The sequence below is a fragment of the Meles meles genome, chromosome 1 (assembly GCF_922984935.1).
Source record: "Meles meles chromosome 1, mMelMel3.1 paternal haplotype, whole genome shotgun sequence".
NCBI classification, from domain to species: Eukaryota; Metazoa; Chordata; class Mammalia; order Carnivora; family Mustelidae; genus Meles; species Meles meles.
In genome coordinates this window covers 12,953,402-12,975,790 of record NC_060066.1, presented here as the reverse complement: position 1 = coordinate 12,975,790, position 22,389 = coordinate 12,953,402, and the positions used below count along the sequence as shown (strand labels likewise).

Genomic DNA, 22,389 nt, shown 5'->3' with positions numbered 1-22,389 from the left:
TCACAAAATGTGAATTTGCATTTTACACAAAACCCACTTCATCAGTCACCAGGCATGCTCCAAAAGGATGACTTCCACAGGGCCAAGCGCCTGGTTTTCTTTATAGACACATGTAAGAAATCCCTGTTCATTGTTCTTCATAAACTGCAAATACTGGTAGCTTCTCCAGAAGAATTATCATATGGCTTTTCTGTCCTTATGCAGGAGAGACACTGATTTTCAACATCCGTGCCAGGATTCACCAATAACAAAATGGGCCACAGCACTTGATTTCAGCAAGGGTCATCATAACCTTTGAACGTGCATATATTGAAAGAAGGGGGCAATCTCTAGAGGATAGCCTAAAAACACACAGAACACAATTTGAGAAAGTATTCATTCATACTTTTCTAAAGCACATCTTCTTCTCATTGCTCTATTTTTTTACAGAACCTTCAACTTTTACCCCTCCTACTCATAAAATATTGATTTTGAAGGACAATGAGAACTCAATGTGGCATCAGTTAAGAGAGAGCCATCTGTACCCCAATGTTTATTGCAGCAATGGCCACAGTTGCCAAACTGTGGAAAGAACCAAGATGCCCTTCAACGGACGAATGGATAAGGAAGATGTGGTCCATATACACAATGGAGTATTATGCTTCCATCAGAAAGGATGAATACCCAACTTTTGTAGCAACATGGATGGGACTGGAAGAGATTATGCTGAGTGAAATAAGTCAAGCAGAGAGAGTCAAGTATCATATGGTTTCACTTATTTGTGGAGCATAACAAAGAACATGGAGGACATGGGGAGATGGAGAGGAGAAGGGAGTTGAGGGAAATTGGAAGGGGAGATGAACCATGAGAGACTCTGGACTCTGAAAAACAACCTGAGGGTTTTGAAGGGGTGGGGGGTGGGAGGTTGGGAAACCAGGTGGTGGGTAATAGGGAGGGCATGTATTGCATGGAGCACTGGGTGTGGTGCAAAAACAATGAATACTGTTACACTGAAAACAAATAAATAAATTAATTAATTAAAAGAAAAAAAAAAAGAAGTACCCTTCTACCCAGGGACAGCTCTGGTCTACTGAGGGGAGCAGTGCTGAGAAGAAACAGCAAACTAGGCACTCATCAGATAGAGAATGGAGGTCAGCGGTGGGCATGGATGAGGAATATTGTAGACAGAGTTGCCAGAGACTTGATATCAAGTCCCTGGCAATAGGAGAGAGTCATGCAGACGTCCAGAGCAAGGGGATCCTTGACAGAAAGAATAGTGTGTGGGAGGTACATGAGGTGGGAGTTTACACAGTTGGTACCTCACAATCTTGGCGGGCTGCTGTGAGGACAGCGTAGACAACGTACGTGATAGGATCTATCAGTATCAACCTTTGAACAAGAGTTCAAAGTGAACATCACCAGTCAGGTGACTCTCCTCCACACAGTGTTGTGAGCTTAGGAATCACTTAACAAATTCATGCTTAAAAAAACGAGAACTCTCTCCACTGCGAATTTTTGACAAAACACAGAAGGTCTCAGAATCTGATGGTGCCTCTCATCCGAGCTGATGTTGACCATCCATGTGTGCTTATTTTGAAAGGAAGTCTGATTGCAGCAATCTGTAGTTGATGTAGATTCTGAATAGAGCAAAATAATGCCATTAATAATAACTGTAAGTTACCACAAGTTTCCTATGTTAGAGGAAACAACAGTAGCTGTTATAACAACCTCCTAAAATAACACAAAAGTCTTTTCACTCACAAGGAGTCAAAGTAAAAGTCATCGGTCAGGTGAGTCTCCTCCACAAGGTGATCTAAGGCTCCAGAGACCAGCTACTTTGGGGTTCTGCCATTTTTACTTTGCAGTCACTGTGGAGAGAACAGACATGAAGTGGGGCATGTGGGTTTCTGGGGACAGACACAGATCTTCTGTCCACCTTCCATTGGCTGGCAACATAGTTGTCCTCGATACCCAGAAGAAAGTGAAATATTTGGTGAACACACAGGCACACAGATTCTGTGCCGGGACTTTATGGTTGTTACCTCATTTCTATCTATGAGGCAGGTGCTCTTCTTCCCATTTTTCCCCCCAGCAAAGATCCTGCAAAAGTCACAGATGTGGCCAGCACCATGCAGAGATTCCATCCCAGGTCTGTACTATGATAAGTTGCCCCAAGTCATCACCTTGCGGTGCCTTCCTGAATAACAGACAAGATATGGTATCAGAAAGAGGCTGGGCAGAGTGCCATTTGGTTACCTGACATCTTTTTGGCTGCGTCCTTTAAGAGCTTGGTCAATTTGAGAAGTCACTCCACAACTTTGTATGTCAACTTCCTCGTGAGAAATGGGACTGTTTGATTATTCACTCTCCTTCTAGTGCAGCAATTCATTTAATTTTATTGGTTTTACATTTTTATAGACATGGTATTGGCGAATGACTTTCATGTCCCTTATAAGGGTCCTTAATAGGGGCTACAGGGTAGTTTGGGGGGAAATGCTCTGCTGGAATCATATCCGTTTGGAATACTCAGCACCTTCTTAGCTCCTTCTGCCTCTGTTCCCCTTGAAGAATTTCCCATCTGTTAGCAGACCCCACTGTCAAAGAGCAGCTGATTCCTGTTGGTTTAGGAAAGCGTCCAGCATGGCTTGTATTCAACAGCCCGTGGTCTCCTTTCTGGAGCACCCTGGGAATGGAACCTGCCAAAACGCTTTCACCATAAACTCGGCATGAAATGCGCCTGTCCAGGGCTTCAGAGCAGCTTAGCTAATAAAGCAGGAGATTGCTGAGGAAAAGCGGATACTTGTGCTGCTCAGGAACTCCCAGTGCCAGGAGCCCGCCCCTCCTGACTCCCCTGGGGACGCTGGGAGTTTACAGGTTTAAAGTCAAGACTACAAGTGTGGCCCACAGCCAGCTTCCTGAGAAGGGGATGAAAGTCTCCATCAGAACTCCTGCCCCCTCTCTTCGCCTTCTCTTTTCTGGTTAGAGCAGAACCTGCTTTCTTTTTCTTTTTCTTCTTCTTCTTTTTTTTTTTTTTTTTTTTTGCCAGAAATTGGAGGCTGTTTTCTGTTCATAGGAATGAAGCACAGTGGCAAGAAATGATGTCAAACATGATAAAATGTTACCAGGACAAGATGGTGATTTTTGCAAGCCTGTGACGTGGGAAATCTGGGCCCATTATGAATGAGGAATTTCTAGAATGTGCTTTTGAAAGTTTTTCAGAGTAAGTCAAATGCTGTGGGTGCTATGAGTGAGGGGGAGACGTAATCACAACCAGCTGGGAGAGTGTTGGCCAGCCAGTTTTTCTGTAAGCCCCAGGGTAATTTAACCCATTCATTCATTCCTCATTCATTCACTCATTCATTCTCTTGAGCTCCTCCCGGTCAGAAGCTGTGGTTGGTGTTGGAACAATAGCTCCCTGCTGCCTTCTCAACTCCCACTCTTGTTCTAAGAACTTAATCTGTTTTCTTCCTCTAGAGAAGTCAGAATGGCCCTTTAAAGAAATAAATCAAATAATGTCCTTTTCCTTCTGCTGCATTTAGAACAAGCAGCTCTCTGTACTGTGGCCTGCAAGGTGCAGCCTGACCTGGCCTAGCCTTGTGTGGACTCTGTCCTTGCCTGGTCTCCCTGGCGCTTACTACTTTCCACTGCATGGGGCCTCCTAGCTCCTCACACAGACCGAGCTCTTGGCAGGAAGGGATTTCTGCATGTGCTGGGCTTCCTGCAGAACCATTCTTGGCCCAGTTCATTAGGACCTGTATCTTTCTTTTCTATCTCAGCTTAAATTCTACCTCCTATAGGAGCCCTTTCCTGACCACCCATTTGAAGGTGGTTGACAGTCTTCTTTATCTTGCACTGAAGTTATCCCTATCTGTAATGTTTTCTTTGTTTATCTGTTTGCTTTCCCATTCATTCCCTACTAGAATGAATGTAAGCTGTTTTCCTTTTTCACCAGTAAGTAGGACAACAAAGAACATTTAGGTAAAGCCCTGTCTGTAAGACTGTCATTTAGTGAGAGAGAACAATGTTCTAAGACGTAACCCAAATACAAGGTGATAATGGCTGTGTCAGAGGGAAGCAGGACACAATGAGAGAAGTCCTTGAGCCTCCCAGATGAGGTGGTCAGGGGAGGGCTTTATCAATAAGGTGAATTCTGAGTGGGACCTTGAGGTTGACCTTGATGTGGTTTGTGGATGGTGAATATGGTCCAGAGCTTTTCGGCGTTTTGAATAATGAAGAAATCTTTTTGTGTGGTTGAAGTACAGCGTGTATAAGATGAAGGAGGGAGATGTGACCCGCAGGCAGCTGTGGCCAGATATGAGAGACTGTGGGATGATGGAAGGTAGAGAGAGGGTTCACCATCCCAAATACCTTGAATCTAATGAAAAGGTTTATCCCTTGTGCTGCTGGTGTTCAATAAGAGAATAATTCTTCTGTGGAGACGCACCTCCTTGGGGTGCTTTTGAGGGGGGATATCTATTTAACTGTAGTTAATTTCTTGCCCTCAATATTAATTAATTAATTAATTAAGTTACATCCTCTACGTGACTTCAAGTCCATCTGTGGCTTGGATATCCTTGAGCAACTTGGAAGAGAAGAGTGAGAAAAACATCACATTACGATATTCTTCTTCATGAATGTCATTCAAATAAAGCTTTTGAAGAAGAACACAACGACCACTACTGTTTGATGAGTGTTGTTGAAAGTGACAGGATGGTGGATCTGCCTTTGGGAAAGAAGGACACTTTCGGCCGCCAGAGAGCTGGCTTGACTGTGCAGCATTATAGAGGCGTGTGTGAACAGTAGAGTAACAGCAGTGTGTGTGTGTGTGTGTGTGTGTGTGTGTGTGTCTGTGTGTCTGTGTGTCTGTGTGTCTGTGTTTTCACTCAGGAGGACCAGACACAGTAGAAGAGAATAGGGAACCGGAAGGTCAAAAGGGAGTTCACAGGATTTTATTTGAAATTGCTCCCTATTAGCACGGATGGGTGTCATTCTGCTATTAAAGCCATTTTGTCAAACTAGCTTGTTTTTTTCTGTTGCCACTAAAGAGGCTAGTTAGGGAGAGGAAGAGCGTAGCACCATGGTTTAGGGGTGAATTTGGGTCACACAGACCTGGGTTTGCTTCTTGGTTCTGTCCCACTTCCAAATTATATAATTTTGGTCATATTATATAACCTCTGTGAGCTCTGATCTCTCCTCTATAAAACTGAAGTAATAATTCCTATCAGTGAGGATTATTTAAAATGCTGAAGAGATGATGCATACAAGATGCTGACTATTGCGTCTAGAATATAACACACATCAATATAGGCCAGGGGCATTATCTTATTATTATTATTTGTCACTCCTCCTATCACTAGGGATTTCTGTGTACTTCCTGGACTCTAAACTGTAGGCAGGCAGAATTCATGCCTAATTCCTTTTTATCTTCCACAGCAGCACAATAACTAGGCCATAAATAGCCCCTGATAAATATTTATGAAATTATTTTTAATTACTAATACATGATTTTGATGTATTCATAGTTCCTTAATAATTTTAATAATCATTAAATTTGTTCAGGATGAATTTGACTAAATTCCTTTTTCCTCTTGTACTCTTTCTTCAATGGGTTTTAGCCAACCCCTAGGGAAGAAGGAAGGGAGAGGAAATCACTATTTTGAGAGGGTTAAGAATCAGGGCTCTAGAACAAGACAGAGCCAGATCAGAGAATGTAACATGGCTTCCTAGACTCAGGGTTTTCATCTATAGAATGAGGTGAGTATTTACAGTGATAGTAACTATGACAGTGCATAACTCACAGGTTTGCAGTTTCACTGGGCCTCACAAATACCTTGGGAGGGAAGGGTTAGGATTCTGGGTTCAACAGGCTTCTATGGAGGTAATGGAATCAGAACCAGAGGAGATGGGTGAAGAGCCTCGTTCATGGAAGAGGTCCAAGGACAATTTGTTCTTTCTTCTTGCTTCCTCTTTCTCACTGGGAACAAAGGTGCAAACAGGTTCTGGTCACCTGGCTGCTGGGAGCTGGAGGGAGGGGCAGGGCAGTGGGTTCCAAGTTCATACAGCTGGTTCTCAAGTCCAGATCCTTTCTGTTGGGCCCTGGAGCTTCCTCAGGGGTGTGGGGAAGAGGCCTCTGCTTTTATGTGAACACCTCCCTCTCTCTCAGCTCAAAGCCATCTTCACCTATCTCAGGGCCATGAAGAATGAGTCAGCTGGTCACACAGCTCCCAGGGCCACCTTCCAGGTGACAGAGACAGATATCACAGTCGAGCAGGACATAAAACCTGCCCAGGACCAGCAGGACTTATGTCCATGCCCTGGGAAAACACTCTACCATGTGGCTCATTAAAAAGCCAACATTGTCTGCCCAGCTGCTTCTTGCTTTGGAACCAGTCTGATGTCTCCTCAAAGCTGTCTTGTCTCTTTTTTAACAGCTGATGGTGGAGGATTGCTGAGGCCAGAGCTGAGTCACCTTCAACACAAGCTTTTTTGTGTCGGCTGCCAATTGCCAGAGAGGCCTTGTCTGCTTTTCTGATGCAAGGAACGGCAAGCTCCCATCTCTGCTTCAATGTCACCCTGCTGGCTGGCTCTGTCCACACAGCTCCACAAAACAATGTAGCCTGGAGAGGGAGAGAGAGAGGGGGAGGGAGGGAGACAAAAAAGGAAGGAGGGAAGGAGAAAGAGAGAGCGAGTTGGAAAGAAAGACAGAGACAGACAGAAATGGAGATGGAGAGGAAGAGAGAGAAAGACAGAGACAGAGAAGGAGACAGAGGGAGGGAGAGAATATAGAAGGGAGGGAGGAAGATGGAGAGAGACAGACAGAGACATAGAGGGAGAGAGAGAGATGGAGAGTTTGGTGGTGGGGAGGTCTCCCGCTGAATCAGGAGACCTCCAGGTCACACTCTGCTGGCAGGACCAAGCAGAGAGAAGAAGTCTTATTTGGAATCCATCTCTCTGCCTCTCATGTTGCTGTTACTCCTGGCTTAAAAGCTGGGAACCTTGCCTCTAGGAACAGGTTTGACGCCCTATCTTAAGCCTTTGTTCCTGCATCTGTGGAATGATGAACGAACATCACCTAGATCAGAGGGTCGATGGGGTACTGATTTATCTAATAAGGACAATAAACTGCCTCCACCCTTGACGGCTACCCTCAGACCGTGTGGCTTCTCCTGCCCGACACTTTCCCAGGCCACTCGACTCCTCCTCTCTCGAAGATCCTAACACTGTGCTGAGTTGTGCCTGCTGCTCAGTATCTGCCCTCCTAACTAGGACAAGAGAGTGGCACATGCCAGGATGATGGCACTCCATTTTGGCGTCTAGCCGAGTGTCTGCAGCACAGATAGTTACTATATCAAATATTTGTTGGATGATGACACTGTAAAAATGTTGGAACAAACTCCTAATGGGATCCCCTCCCCACCCCCGGCCCTGCCCCTTGCATTTTGCTCTGCCCCTCTCCAAACTATTTTGCCCAGAGGCAATGGAGTCATCTTTGTAAAGGACAAATCCAACTTTCACACTTTTCCTTAAAGTCCTGCTCTTCCCTTTGCAGACAAGGAATATCCCAGCACCCCATCCTCAGTCCCTGGCCATTCCAACTGATGATTCAGCCTCTTGCTCCCCTGTGTTTCAGGGTCGTTCCTGGACACTGTGCATTTAGAGCATCCTTGGCCTTCCCAGGAGGTTCCCTCTGCCTGAAATGTCTCTTCTGCCCCAAAGATTCTCACTTGTTCTTCCTGGGGAACCTCTACAGGCTTCCTCCTTTGTGAAGCCTTCCTTGACACAGACACCAGCGTCTCCAGATAGGACCGACCCCCACTTCGTGTCCTCGCCTCTGTTCTACCCTCCACTTCCAGATTGCCAGTTGTACGTTTCTCTCCCCCAACAAAGGAGAGCAAGTTCGGGAGCGGATGGGAGGGGGTGAGGGTGGGAGGTAGCGGGGGATGGGAGGATGGGAGGCAGACATGCCAAGGCTCTGCTCTGAGTGAGAGGTTTGAGAAGAAAGCCGCTGCAAGGACAAGCCCACACCAGGACACCTGCAGCAGCGGCCACTGAGGTTGTGACCTGAAACAGACTGCACCCCAGGTGAGCACGTGTGCACCAGCTTGTCCGCGCCGAGGCCTGGCACAGTGCCCGGAGTCAGGCACCAATCCAAATTCGGCTCGAATTCCCTCTGTAAGCAAACAGCAGGACAGGGAACAGAGGCTCCTGCTAATTTTGAGTGGATCAACGCTTTCTCTGCTGGAGATGGCCTCCAGTGTGCAAGGATCAAGCCAAGTCCCCTTGCTGAATCAGCTGGGCCTCAGGGATGCTGGAGGTACGTGACGGGGGTTTTGTCTCTGACTTTGAGAACTGGTGATTTGGCCTGTGATATCTACCTGGATTCTGGACATTTTGAAGTAGAAAACAGAAATTAAGGGCATGGTAGAAAGAATGTAGGCTTTGCAGTCACACAGGTCTGGGTTTTTCCCATGGAGTAACCATGGTATCACTTAACTCTCTGAGCCTCAGTTTACCTTCCTGTAAAATGGCGATGTTATAGTACCTGACATATGCCTACATATGCCCTACTGAGGGTTGTATGATACTCCACTGCATCCTGGCGTCTAGTGCTTGCCACAGAGCAGTGGGTCTCAATTGGGGCACCTTCATCCTCGATGTCTGGAGACATTTTTGATTGTCACAGCAGGAGAGTATTCAACTGGCATCTAGCAGGTAGAGGCCAGAGCTGTTGTAAAATATTCTATAATGCACAGGACAACCTCCAAGCCCCCAAGAAGGAGTCATTCAGTCCAGAGTGTCAACAGTGCTAAGATTGAGAAGTCTGTCTTACAAGAGTATGTTTGGCCATCTGGAGCCAGTAACAATGTTAACTATTAAATATTAATATTATATTAAAATATAATTATTGGGGTGCCCCCATGGCTCCGTTGGTTAAGCGGCTGACTCTTGATTTTGGCTCAGGTCATGATCTCGGAGTCCTGGGATCAAGCCCTGTGCTGGGTTCCATGCTCTGTGGGAAGTCGGCTTGAGGGTTCTCTCTCTCCCTCTGCCCCTCCCCCTGCTCTCTCTGTCTAAAATAAATAAATCTAAAAAAAATTAAAATACAATTATTATCTCTTTCTACTTATATTTACTGAATATATATTCAGGGGATGTGGAAGAAGCTGCCCTCCTCCATTAGGAATGGCTCTAATTTCTTCCGAGTTCCTCCCTTTAAGAGGTGGGGTCTCTGTCACCTTTCCTTGAACCTTGACAGGTTCTGAAAATATGGTGTAAGTGCTAATATGATGGTTTATGAAACTAGCAGCTTCTGCTCCCTGTCTCTTGAACATCCTCTTTGGGAATCCTGAAAAACCATGTGAGAAATTTGTTTCGTCAAGATTCCCATGCTGGGGAGCTCAAGGCAGGCAGCCTTATGAGCTGCACCAGTGAAGTCCAGGCTTCCAGCTTCCCTCACCAACTAACGTTCATGTGCACAGATCCTCTTGGACTCTCCAGAAGAGCCCGTCCAGAAATGAGTACTGTTCACAAAGTGATACAGTCTGCATCATGGAGGGGGCATTACCCAGTGGGTTCCTGTCTGAATTCCTGTTCCACAAAACTGTGAGATATAATAAAAATGGTTATTGTTTTAAGCTATGATGTGTAATTGGGGTAATTGGTTTTGTACCAGAAGATGGCCAAACAGAAGGATCAAATGTCCTTGTGTAATTAATAGTAGTTAATAAGAAAAGATGCCATAAATGAAAAAGAAAAAAATGCAAAACTGAACATTAAGTTATGTTCATTAAATGGGAACCACTACAATGATTTGAAGATCCCTGCCTTTAAATCACAAAGATCAAAAGTCTTACTATCCTGAATAATGTTTGGCCAGTTTTTTGACCTCTTAGAGCCTTAGGGTCTTTAACTGTGTAGTGGATAATAATGTCTATTGCACAGGGTTATTCTGAATATCCAACAGAGGATGATATATATGAAATTGCATAATGCAGTTATTGGCACAAAATAGGTACTTGTTAGTGTTTGTTGACTTTTAATACTTTTAGAGGTTAGGAGTGAAAGAATTAGTAAGAATTTGTGCTATGGGGAAATCATTCATGAGATTCATGAACCTTGAGGAAAGTATAAATTATTATAATTTCAATCTGCTTCCTGAAATAAAATAGGCAGTGTTTTGATTTGCCATTGTGTTAGGGTAGGGTTGGGATGGAGTGTATAGTTATCCAGTGAGAGACCTCAGGGGATCATTCTAAGAATCCATTTGAGCATGGTCTAGGAGCACTCTGAGAAAGAACTCCATTAATACACATATTGGGGGCGCCTGGGTGGCTCAGTGGGTTGGGCCTCTGCCTGCGGCTCAGGTCATGATCTCAGGGTCCTGGGATCGAGCCCCGCATGGGGCTCTCTGCTCGGCAGGGAGCCTGCTTCCTCCTGTCTCTTTGCCTGCCTCTCTGCCTACTTGTGATCTCTCTCTCTGTCAAATAAATAAATAAAAATACACATATTTGACTTCAGTCACAGAGAGAATGAAAGGGGGTAAATCGGAGAGGCAATAGAAGCTAAATTTCAAAGACGAACTGCTAGTGTCTTGGGAGAAAGTCTCTTGTGCTTAAGCAGCAAAGCCTAGTGAGATGGATTTAGCAACTGCACTCAGGGGTTGGAGGGGAGCGGGTCTTGGCTTAAGTGCTGTGACCACAATGCACACAACTTGGTGGGGCTGGGGTGGACATTGCACCTGAGAAGAAAGTAGTTGCAGAGTGCTCTCAGAGTCTGAGCAGTGCTGTTGTGAGATCCCTCTTTGAAAAGAGGAAACAGAATGGGAAACATTTCCTTGCCAAGAGAAGAAAAGTGAGCCAGTAGCCTGGGACAGAGGGTGAGTAGCACTGTCTGACAAGGCAAGTTGGGGCGTGAGCCCTAGGGGCAGGGGGCCTAATGGGAACACTGGGAATGGCTTCCCACAAATATTAGCAGACCATGGCAGCATGGAGGTCCAACATCAGGACTCACAGGGAGACAGAAGGCTAAGGAGAGGGACCCTTGGAGGTAGCGAGGATGTTGTGGACTTATAAATGTGGAGAAAACTGAGCCAGGGAATTTAGGTCCAAATTTCAGTCACCAGGCTGATGAAACTTGGAGACATTTGGCTTACAATGACATAACAAGGAAATAATCCTGAACTGTGAGTCTCTTAACCTTGCAGAACTTGCATTGGCATAGTCAAGATCTGTCCAAGGAAGTTGTTTGCAAGAAGCCCCTTTCAGGCAGCTCAAGCTTTTTCCACTCTCCCTGTCACTCCGGCTGCATGTTTTGTGTACTTAGTTTCCCTAAAGGTCATAACCGGTCTGAGAAGCTGGGCAGATAATGGCTCCATGGTTCACTGGAAAGCTGGGGAATAGCTCATGAGCCTGGCACAGGACAACGTAGGATCACCATAGGGAGGAAGCTAGAACATGCGGATCAAACCGTGGCTCAGTGAGAGGTGGGCTTGGCCTCTAGCTGGGGGTACATGCTGACTCACACAACCCCCCGTGGGGGAGCAGGGTACCAGGCTGAGCTCTAGTCCCCTCCCTCCCCTGCCATGTCTACCCTTTGGATTTCGCCTCTAGCTCACTACCCTGCCAGGTAGCCCTCACCAGCTGCCACAGCATTTCTTCTGGATGCTTGTATCATGTCTATTCTCCCAGTGGAATCAAGAGCAGTGTGCTCCGAGGATAAAAACTAGAATGTGTCATAAACAAACTTTCTTAGCGTCATGATTTAACAACTCTATGCTTTAAAATTTCCGGACTTGCTCCTTTCATCTGTGCAATAAGAATGAGAAACACACCTTTTCCACAGGTATGTTAATGAGATGGGTGTTAAAATGCTCTGCCATATCAGGGCACCTGGGTGGCTCAGTTGGTTTAGCGCCGGGCTCTTGGTTTTGGCTCAGGTCACAGCCTCAGGGTTATGAGACTGAGGCCTGCATCAAGACTCTGCACTCAGCATGAAACCTGCCTTAGATACGCTCCCTCTCCCTCCTCCTTACCCCTCTCCTGCTTGTTCTCTCCCCTCCCCGCCTTCCTCACTCTCAAATAAATAAATAAATAAATAAAACTTTTAAAAAATTCTTGCAATACCAATTGGAAGGTCTTTGGGCGATCCCTTCATTATCTTCTCATCAGTCCAGACAGGACTGATCTTGTTCTAAACAAGACCATGGAAGCCAGGCTGCCAATTGTACTTGAATTTGTACACTTCCAAAGTGTTGCGTTAGGTCATCACAGTGCTGAGAAACCCCAGGATGTTAAAGAACATAAACAAGAAGGATGAATACGAGCCATGGTGACTGGACTTGTGCAGTCTTTCTCAATATCCACAGGGACTGGCAAAGGAGAGAAAATAAGAGTACAAGAAGCTGTTGACCTCTTTCCAAAGTGTTCACAATTAGGATCTGACATGAGCCTTAAAATTACTCTTGAAATAGGAATAGCAGAGGTGACTATTATTATCTTCATTTGCAGTTGAAGGTACTAAGCCTCGGAGAAGTCTGTGTTCAATGCCTGCTTAATACACAACTTTGGGAGCATGAGAACATTTGCTGGAATGTGGCCCATCTGTGATTTTTCTCCTGTTTTGTTTTGTTTTGTTTTGTTTTTTCTTCTTACTATATGGGGACAAAGATAAGCTTGGAGGAAGGGCCTAATATTTTTTAAGTGATCAATACATTCCATGGAAGCAATATTTCCATTTAATCTTTATAACAACCCTTTAAAGAAGCAAGGGCCATCTCCATTTTATTGGCGATAAAAGTGAGGCTCCATGAGGTAAGTAACTATACCCAGTTAGGCAGCAGATAAGTGGCAAAGTCAGGATTTGAACTCAGCTCTTCTAATTCAAGATCATGTGCTCCTTCTTCCCAGTGGGCCCCCTCTATGTCCAGCATCTCATGGCAACAGAGGGCTACTACATATCTAAAATGACATTTCAGAAGAATTCTCTACTAAAATGGCAAGGCAGAAAGAGATTTTACTTAAAGGCAAGTTACACATCCATTGGCATTTCTCTTTGCTCTGTTAACTTAGTTCTTGAAAAAAAAGAAAGAAAGAAAGAAAGAAGAAAAAAAAGAAAAAGTTTACAATTTTGCCTTAAGAATGGAATTGACACCCGTATCCAGCTGTGACCAGATGACCCATTATTCATGTGGCGCACAATCCTACTTTCTTCACTGCCTCACTTGCCTGTGACGGGCTCTCATTTCCACCAGGGCCTTTGGAATATTTTCTGATGGTGACCACACAGAGAGCAAATCCATCGAGCCCTAGGCTCCCATTAGATTTAGAAAAAAGAAAATCTGGTTTGATTTCAATGTCCTATAAAGGATCTTTTTTGGTGTTATTAACTGAAGGCATTTTGCACTGTAACCTAAAATGGAAGTCTTCTGCGTTGTGGCTTTAAGCAATGTGTCAGCAAGTAACAGTTAAAGAAACCTTAGAGGGAGGCAGGTGGACTCTTATACATTTCAATCACTGTGGTTGAGGTGACTTCACTGTGGCACAAACCGAGGGACCACAGACAGAAGGTCTTCTCAGAAAAGGAAGAAAATAGTCCAATTACCAATAAATATGGACATTCTCTCTCTACCTAAAGCTGTGGATATTTACAAAATCTCATTGTGTAGGCTCAAGTCAAAAATCAGACTATTCACTGAGCACACAAAGTCTCTGTAAGGTTCTGAGTATGGGCTTTCCATACCCGCTATCTTCTTTAATCCCTTTAGAGTCCCTGTCTAAAGATGGGTTTACTGTTGATTAGATAAGCAGAGTGATTTGATGGAGGTCCCACAGCTAATAAATGGAAGAGCCTGGAATCTGTATTAAAACACCCAGTGGTCTTTTCCCTACACCTATCGTGTTCATGGACACTCAGAAATCTTGTAGTAGGCCTTACGCCGACAGCATTCCCACAGCCCACTGGCCTTGGAGGACAAGGGCATTCATAGTTGTGCAGGTCGATGCTATTAGTAACTAAAAATAAGAATTGCGATAATAAAAACAAAGACTCTTCCGTTCAAGAGAAAAAAAAATGTTCAAGTCTAATGACTAAATGGGGAATGACTCTAGTCAGGCAGCCTGAGAACTCTCTGGAATAAACTGTCACAGGGGAGGCCTGGGTGGCTTAGTCAGTTAAGTGTCTGCCTTCAGCTCAGGTCACAATCCCGGGATCCTGGGATCAAGCCCCACATCAGGCTCCCAGCTCAGCGGAGAGCCTATTTCTCCTTCTCTCTCTGCTTGCTGCTCCCCCTGCCTGTTCTCTCTTTCTCTGACAAATAAATAAGTAAAATCTTTCCCAAAAAAAAAAAAAAAAAAAAAAAAAAAAAAAAAGCTGTCCAGGAAGGAAGTGATCCTATGTATGTGGACGTGGGCTGAGACTGGTATGGATGGAGAGAACCAATCAGGGGAGGAGACGGAACCAGGAAACAGCAGAAGGTGATCCAGAATAGGGATTAAAAGAGAAATTACCTCAGTCAGTGCTAACTGAAGACTGAAGTCTTCATTTAACGCCAGGTGAGGAGGATCAGGAGAGATACTGTTAAAATCAGACTTCATTTATTCATTTAATGACTGTTTCTTGAGCACTTAATTTATGCCAGACTCTACAGACACCAAACAAACAAAACCAAGGTCTTTGTCTTTACTGTATGCAAAATCCAGGTGTGTGCTTGAGTGCATGTAAATACTTGGGTTTCCATTTATATGTAACAGTGTATCATTATACATAAATGGATATATTTATATAGACAATGCATACGTATATGTAAACATTATATAATTAACTTTGTGTCTGTTGTCTCTGAGGGGAGGAGGATAGTGATTTCTCTCAACCAACCTTTCCATTATGATTTTTAAGCTCTGGGTTAGAAAATCCATTACGATATTGTTGAGGGGAGGAACCTAACTCAAATGGATTCAACCATCACATAAATTCACCTTCTTGGTAGCTAGAGTGAATCAGTAATAATCTCTCCCCACAGACAATTCTTTTTTAGGTATGTCATCCCATACGTGGTCACTCAAGATAGGGCAAACAGGCCCATCCGAGGCTGCTTGGTTCAGCTAGCTAAAGGTTAATGTTGAGGCCAGATTGGAGATTTCAGGACCTGGGTGGGTCGGCAGCCCTATCACTTGTTTGATAAGAACAGCAGGGTTCAGAGTAGGGGAATGTGACTGGATCCCAACAACAATTGATTTTTTTGTCTTGAAAGACAACATAGCAAAGCAGCACAGAATGTTCCAAAGTTCTGGAATTAGATAATTATGAGTTCAAGACTGGTTCAGCTACTTCTTTGTTTAGCAATCGTTAGTAAATTAATCTTTCTGAGCCTACTACTCTAATCAATGGCAAGTGAATAACAATATTCTCTTAGAATGGTAGTGGAGAATAAATTAGCTTGTACACATAAAGCCTATAGTACATATTTCACCCATAAAAGGTAATTAATTATATCTATGTTTATCTATCTATCTATCATCAATCTATCTATCATCTGTCTATCCATACACCCACCAATATATCCATCTATTTCACAGCTTTATGTGGTTGGTCAAGTTTCAATGTGCCACATTTTCCAGATGACCTTGAAGCTATGAACTTGGAAGTATCTAGCTGACACATTAATACTATGATTATTGATCCATAAAGTTTGACTATGACAGGTGTAATAGATAGTGACTTGTCAAAATTGTTTTTGAGGACTTATTCACTTAACATTTTATTGTTTTTATTTTTATTTCTTAAAGATTTTGTTTATTAGAGAGAGAAGAAGAGAGAGAGGGCTCCCAAGAGAGCATAAGCAGGGGAAAGGGCAGAGGGAGAAGAAGATTCCCCAATTCCCCGGCAGGGAAACTGATGTGGGGCTCAATGCAGGGCTGGATCCCAGCACCTGGCAATCATGACCTGAGCTGAAGGTAGAGGCTTACCCAGCTGAGCCTCTATAAAAATATATTATTTAAACATATCATATGTTTTGAACTTATGGAATTCACAAAAGCATTTACAAGAATTACATGCACCCTCCAGATTCATTATATTTTTAAAAATCTGCTTATAATTTTCAAAGTTTGTTAACTTATAAATAACTCTTTATTGATCTTCAAGTATTTGATCACTAATCTTATTAATTGTTGCCTCAAGAAAAAATAATACTGTTAATTGTGATCAAAATAAAATAGATCACAAGTATAGAAGATAGTTTATATTATTGTTAACAACTATTAAGGCTATTTGGAATGCGATGTACAAGTGGTTGTTACTGCTTTTCATTGACCAGATCCACTTCTGGAGTCCTGTTGTATTTGTGATCTGTGTCCTGTGGTATAGTCGTTGGTCACATTCACACTACCACATGTTCTTCTCTAGTTGTATCTTTTAGTTTTCACAAACCCGAACATTGAATTTATAGAGCTCATAGTGAATACCTACTTTGTTGGTCTGTTCATTCATTCATGCATGCATGGATTCATTTAACCTTTGCTGAGAGTTTAATCTATTACAGACATTAAATTGGGTTTGGGGGACACAGTGTGAACTAAAAGATAACCTTCATCTCAAATAAGCTTATGATACAATGTGAAAGGGTGGGAGACTGTATAAACTTTCAGGCAATTGTAATATGGCTGGCACAGGGAAGAAATGTGAGGCACGGATCATTTTGGAGGGTCTGCTAACCAAAAGTAAACCTGGAGTCTGGGAAGTCTTCCTGGAGGAAATGGTACATAGCTGAAATTTCAAGATAAAATAGACCATCACCAAATGAAACTGGAGATTAACATTTTAGATACATGGAATAACATCCATGAATACCCAGAAGCAAAATACAGCAGCATTTAGGGAAATGAAGGTAGTCCAGAGTGAGTGTGTTAGCCATTGAGGTATAAAGATGAATAAGACAATTATTTGTCTTGAAGATTGTTCTATCTTATGTAAAGGAAAGAAACACAGCAAAGGATCAGAGGAGAATATGTTAAGCTACTGTACTAATATGTACAAAATCCTTACGATTAAGAGGCACCTTAGTGTGCCTATCAGCGAAGGCTTCACAGAAGAGATATCTTCTCACCTCTGCTTGGTCATAAGCTCCTTCAAGGCAAGGACCGTGTCCTTCAAAAAATACTGCATTGTCTGTTTTACCCAGCACAATAACAGGTGCTCAGTAAGTGTGGTGTAAGTCCCTCTTTTAACGTTATTTGTTTCAGTGACCCTTGAGAGGCTAAAGCAAGGACTGAAGATAGAATGTGGGTGTGGTGGTGACAGCCAAGGTTAACACGGGGGCACTGCCATGATACATGACTGTGGCTTCTGGCCCTGGGGCTGCATACTTTCTATTAATTCACTTTTACATTCATTCATTGACCAACTATGTGTTGGAAATTGGTTCAACGCTGGTAAATGTGAAGATTAATTGCTCATGGCATTGCCCTTGACAAAGTTGAGCCCAGAGCTGGGAGACAGAGATATACACATATTATGAGATCAATGTCATGTGAGCAATGGTGCTAAGAACCCCAGAAAGCCAAGCGGTGATCTTCAGGGGCTGGGATGATGATGTGAGTAGGACTTGCCCTTGGTTTCCTTCTCTTCTTTTTCTAGGTCCCTACCCTTTGCAGTCCATCTGGTGTCATATATTCCATGAACCTAGATGCAGCTGACTCCGGAATCTGTTTCCCCAGCATGGCCTCTTTCCAGAGCTTCATCCATTTATATCTAATTCTTTTTAAAAACTTTTATTCATTTATTTGACACACAGACAGAGATCACAAGTAGGCAGAGAGGCAGGCAGAGAGATGGGGGGGAAGCAGGCTCCCTGCTGAGCAGAGAGCCCAATGCAGGACCCAATTCCAGGACCCTGAGATCATGACCTGAGCCAAAGACAGAGGCTTAACCCACTGAGCCACTCAGGTGCCCCATTTATATCTAATTCTTGTGTGATACCTCTACCTAATGTCCTGCTGACTTCTCTAACCCAATTTGTTCAATACCGAGCTTTGTTCAATGCTGAGCTCATCGTTTCCCTGCAAAACCTGTTTGCCATCCTGCTCCCTGTCGTGTTAATTGCTCCCTGCTCGACCCAGTGACATGGGGTCTAATACTCAGGGCTAGCCCTTTCCTTTCTCCACCCCTGCATCCATCTCTTCATGGCTGGTTCTTCTTCCCTGATATCACTCATGCCATCCTCTCTCATTTCTAACATGGTTACCATCATTTAAACCTCATTTCTCCTCTCACGGGAGTAAAGGACTTCCAGCCAGGAGAAAAACAACAGGGATGTTTATAAAGCAAAAACAGACCTCCAAGGTTTATTTCTTGATGGACAGTTTCCAGGAAAGCAGGGACATTCTGGATTCATGGTTCTTAACCTGGGTGACTACTAGAATTACCAGGACAGCTTTAGAAATCACTGATGCCTAATTTGTACTGTAATTTAATTGACCTGGGTATGACCTGGCACACCGAGGATTTTAAAGACCTCTCCAGGCAAGATTCTGAAGTGAAATTAAGGTTGAGAACCATACGACTAGACCCAGAGGACTCAGTTCTCTGCTCTTTGATTGGCAGTCCACTGCCATCACTAATTAGAAGAGTGGACAAAGCTCATGCACATAGTGCTGAAGTTGGAAATTTCTAAAGACTTTGAAAAAGATTCAGCAGAAGGGAAATAAACACAAAATGCATTGAATACAAAAACATTGTTCTGATACAACGATAGTCAACTTTCTTCACTCTGAGGGATGAATAGGTCACCATAGCACAATGACCACAGCAGCTGTCTAAAAAGGAATATACAAAGATAATGACATGAGAGCATCCTTGTCTCATGCTCGCTTTCTCTGCTTCTAATTTTCCTCACTTCGCTCATTCTCAAGCATTACTGCCAAATTAATTTTCCTGTAAAACAGTTCAGAACATATCAATCTCTTTCCCTAAATATAATACCTCCTCATTACTTATAGGGAAGAAAATCAAAAGTTATTTTCCAATTTGGCCTACAATTCACTGCTCCAATTTTGTTTACTATAATTCTCCTTCATACATTCCTGCCTTCAGGGTTTTGCTTGTGCTGTTCTGAATCATTGTTTCCTTCCAATTCCACATATTAAAGTCCCCTCATCCTTAAAGATTCTGTTCACATACTGCCTCCTCCTCAAAGCTTTTCAAGATCATTTCGGCAGAAAGCATTTTTTCCCTATCCTTTGAAATAGCATAGTCCTTTTGTCATCTGTAAAACTAATTTATTAACAATGAAAAAAGTCTCACTTTATAATTTGTTAGTGCATAAAATTAATTGTTTCAAACCATTCAATGTTCATTGAGTACCTGCTGTATGGGCTTTGTGTCAGTGATATACATAGACCATGGCAGACATCGTCCCTACCTACAGTGAGAGTCTGAGCAGGGTACAAGGATTTTAATTAGGCAAATTACATTTTTATTTGTGATTATGTCTAGGAATTTGAGAGGAAAAAGCAAACAGACATCAGACTATAAACATTCACACTCTGATAAAAAAGTGAATCATCTTTCTCATCTTTCTAACTAAAACAAATAGGTGAGTCACTGATGGTTAGACTATTAATTCTAAAAAGTTGATCTTAGAAGTATGTGAGCTAACAAAAAAGAAGCCCCTGATTTTGATGAAAACAGTCTTGGGGGAGGCCAGGCCAGTGAGTATTGGTTTATTGTTTCTGGTAGCAGGAGGTTTGGGGGAGCACGCAAACTGAGAAGGTTTAGCCTTGATCATAGTCAGACCTTCTACAGTGTTCATTCAACTGATTGGATAATGTGGTATCTAGGGTATTTCTAAGAATAAGCAGCTGATGGGGACCCACTAGCAGTCAAGTTGTGGGCTGAGTGGGATCACTAACATTGCCTCGGTCACCAGCTGCATCCACCATGTAGGAAAATGTCCGGACAACAAGGGGGCTCCTGGCAGTGACCAGAGGTGGGAGGCTGGGATGAGAAGAAAGAAGTACTATTACATCCTGCTTTGTTCACTAAAAGAAGGAAGAGATTATCCCCTTTTAGTTTAAAGAGCTTAGTATTGAAACCTCACTGTAAAGACCCATTGTAGGGGGGTTTGGGAGAATTGATATTATCTTAAATTTTCTAGCTAATTTAAAGGAGCAAAAAGAACTTTCACAAGGTATTTACCACTTTCCACTTGAGTTAACTATTTAAATTATGCTTTTATCACCCTTATTCAGGCTTAGAGGAAAGATAAAATTATCTTGATATTCCTTGAAATGCCTATGCCATTTTTAGTACAGAATAAGTGTTTGACAGCCATTATTTTTGTCAACAAATGAATGAACAATGAGTGTATTAATTTTCTAAATCTATTGTAACAAAGTATCTCAAAACTAAATAGCTTAACAAAAGAAATCTACTGTCTCACAGTTCTTTAGGCTAGAAGTCTGAGATCAAATACCAGCAGCATTGTATTTTTTTTTTCATAGCAGCAATGAATAATGTTTTTTTTTTTATTTTTTATTTTTTAACTTAATTTTTTTTTATTTTTTCAGTGTTCCAAGATTCATTGTTTATGCACCACACTCATTGCTCCATGCAATACGTGCCTTCCTTAATACCCACCACCAGGCTCACCTAATCCCTCCCCCAAAACCCTCAGTTTGTTTCTCAGAGTCCACAGCCTCTCAAGGTTCATCTCCAATTTCCCCCAATTTACTTTTTCTTTCCGTCTCCTAATGTCCTCTGTGTTATTCCTTATGCTCCACAAGTACGTGAAACCATATGATAATTGACTCTTTCTGCTCGACTTATTTCACTCAGCATAATCTCCTCCAGTTGATACATATTGGGTCTTCATCTTTTATGATGGAGCCATAATATTCCGTTGTATATATGGACCATATCTTCTTTATCCATTCATCTTTTAAAGGGCATCTTGGTTCTTTCAACAGTTTGGCAATTGTGGCCATTGCTGCAATAAACATTGGGGTACAGATGGCCTTTCTTTTCACTACATCTGTATCTTTGGAGTAAATACCGAGTAGTGCAATTGCAGGGTCATAGGGTAGTTCTATTTTTTAATTTCTTGAGGAATCTCCACACTGTTCTCCAAAGTGGCTGCACCAACTTGCATTCCCACCAACAGTGTAAGAGGGTTTCCCTTTCTCCACATCCTCTCTAACACTTGTTTTTTCCTGCATTGTTGATTTTCGCCATTCTAACTGGTATAAGGTGGTATCTCAGTGTGGTTTTGATACGAATCTCCCTGATGGCTAATGATGATGAACATTTTTTTCATGTGTCTGTTAGCCATCTGCACATTTTCTTTGGAGAAGTGTCTGTCTGTTCATTTCTTTGCCCATTTTTGACATGATTATCTGTTTTCTGTGTGTTGAGTTTGAGAAGTTCTTTATAGATCTTGAATATTAGCCCTCTGTAGTGTCATTTGTGAATATCTTCTCCCATTCCGTAGGTTGAGTGGAACCAACTCTTGATTTTGTCTCAGGTCATGATCTCAGGGTCATTGGATCGAGCTCCATGTGGGACTCCACGCTCAGCATGGAGTCAGCTTGAGATTCTCTCTCCCTATCCTGCTGCCCTTCCCCCCTGTTTGTGCACTCTCTCGCTCCCTAAAATAAATAAATTTTTAAAATATTTAAACAAAAGATATTCTAGGGTAGCAGTGTCCAGTAGAAATTTCTGTGGTAAGGAAAATGTTTCCTCTTCAATATGGTAGCTTCTGGCCTCAAGTGGGTATGGAGCACTTGAAATGGTGTTACTGTGGCCAAGGAGTTAAATTTCCAATTTCATTTGATCTAACTTCACTTAAATAATTTAAAGTTAAAGAGCTACTTTTGGCTAGTGGCTACCACATTGAAGAGCACTGTTCTAAAGACTGAGAGGTTGGACTAATTGCTCATTAAAAGTAAAAAATTTATATTTCCATGATTTGAATATGTGAATTCTTATTTGCATGTTTTTTTAAAGATTTACTTATTTATGTTAGAGAGAGGAGTGAGGGGCAGAGAGAGAGGGAGAGCAAGAGAATCTCAGGTGGAGTCCCACTGAGTACAGAGCCCAACTGGGACTTGATCTCACGACCCAAAGATCATGACCTGAGTTGGGTATTAAATCCACTATGCCACTCAGGCACCCCTGCATGGTTTTTAATAGCTGAGATGAATTAGGGATATGTACTCCTCAAAGGATAAGAACGAGGCAAGGCAGAAAATGGAAGTTGCAAAGCTACAAGCCTATAAGAGCCAGGTGTTAACAAGCAGGTGCAGTGGCTTCTAGGGAGCCCCAGTGCAGGCTCTGTCAAATGTAGCTGTTAGACTTCAGTCAGCCAAATGTTAGTGTGATGGAAGGTAGTTCCAATATTCTTGAATCTTCTGATTTCCC

The 22,389-nt window shown here is 42.8% G+C and overlaps 1 long non-coding RNA gene across 1 annotated transcript in view; it reads left to right on the top strand.

Moving 5' to 3' along the window:
- The first annotated feature begins 8,187 nt into the window (after positions 1-8,187).
- LOC123939652 overlaps positions 8,188-22,389 on the top strand; it is a 101,022-nt gene continuing 86,820 nt past the window's right edge. Inside the window, exon 1 of the long non-coding RNA XR_006817954.1 lies at positions 8,188-8,293. This is a non-coding gene — a long non-coding RNA (uncharacterized LOC123939652). The remainder of the gene's footprint in view (positions 8,294-22,389) is intronic.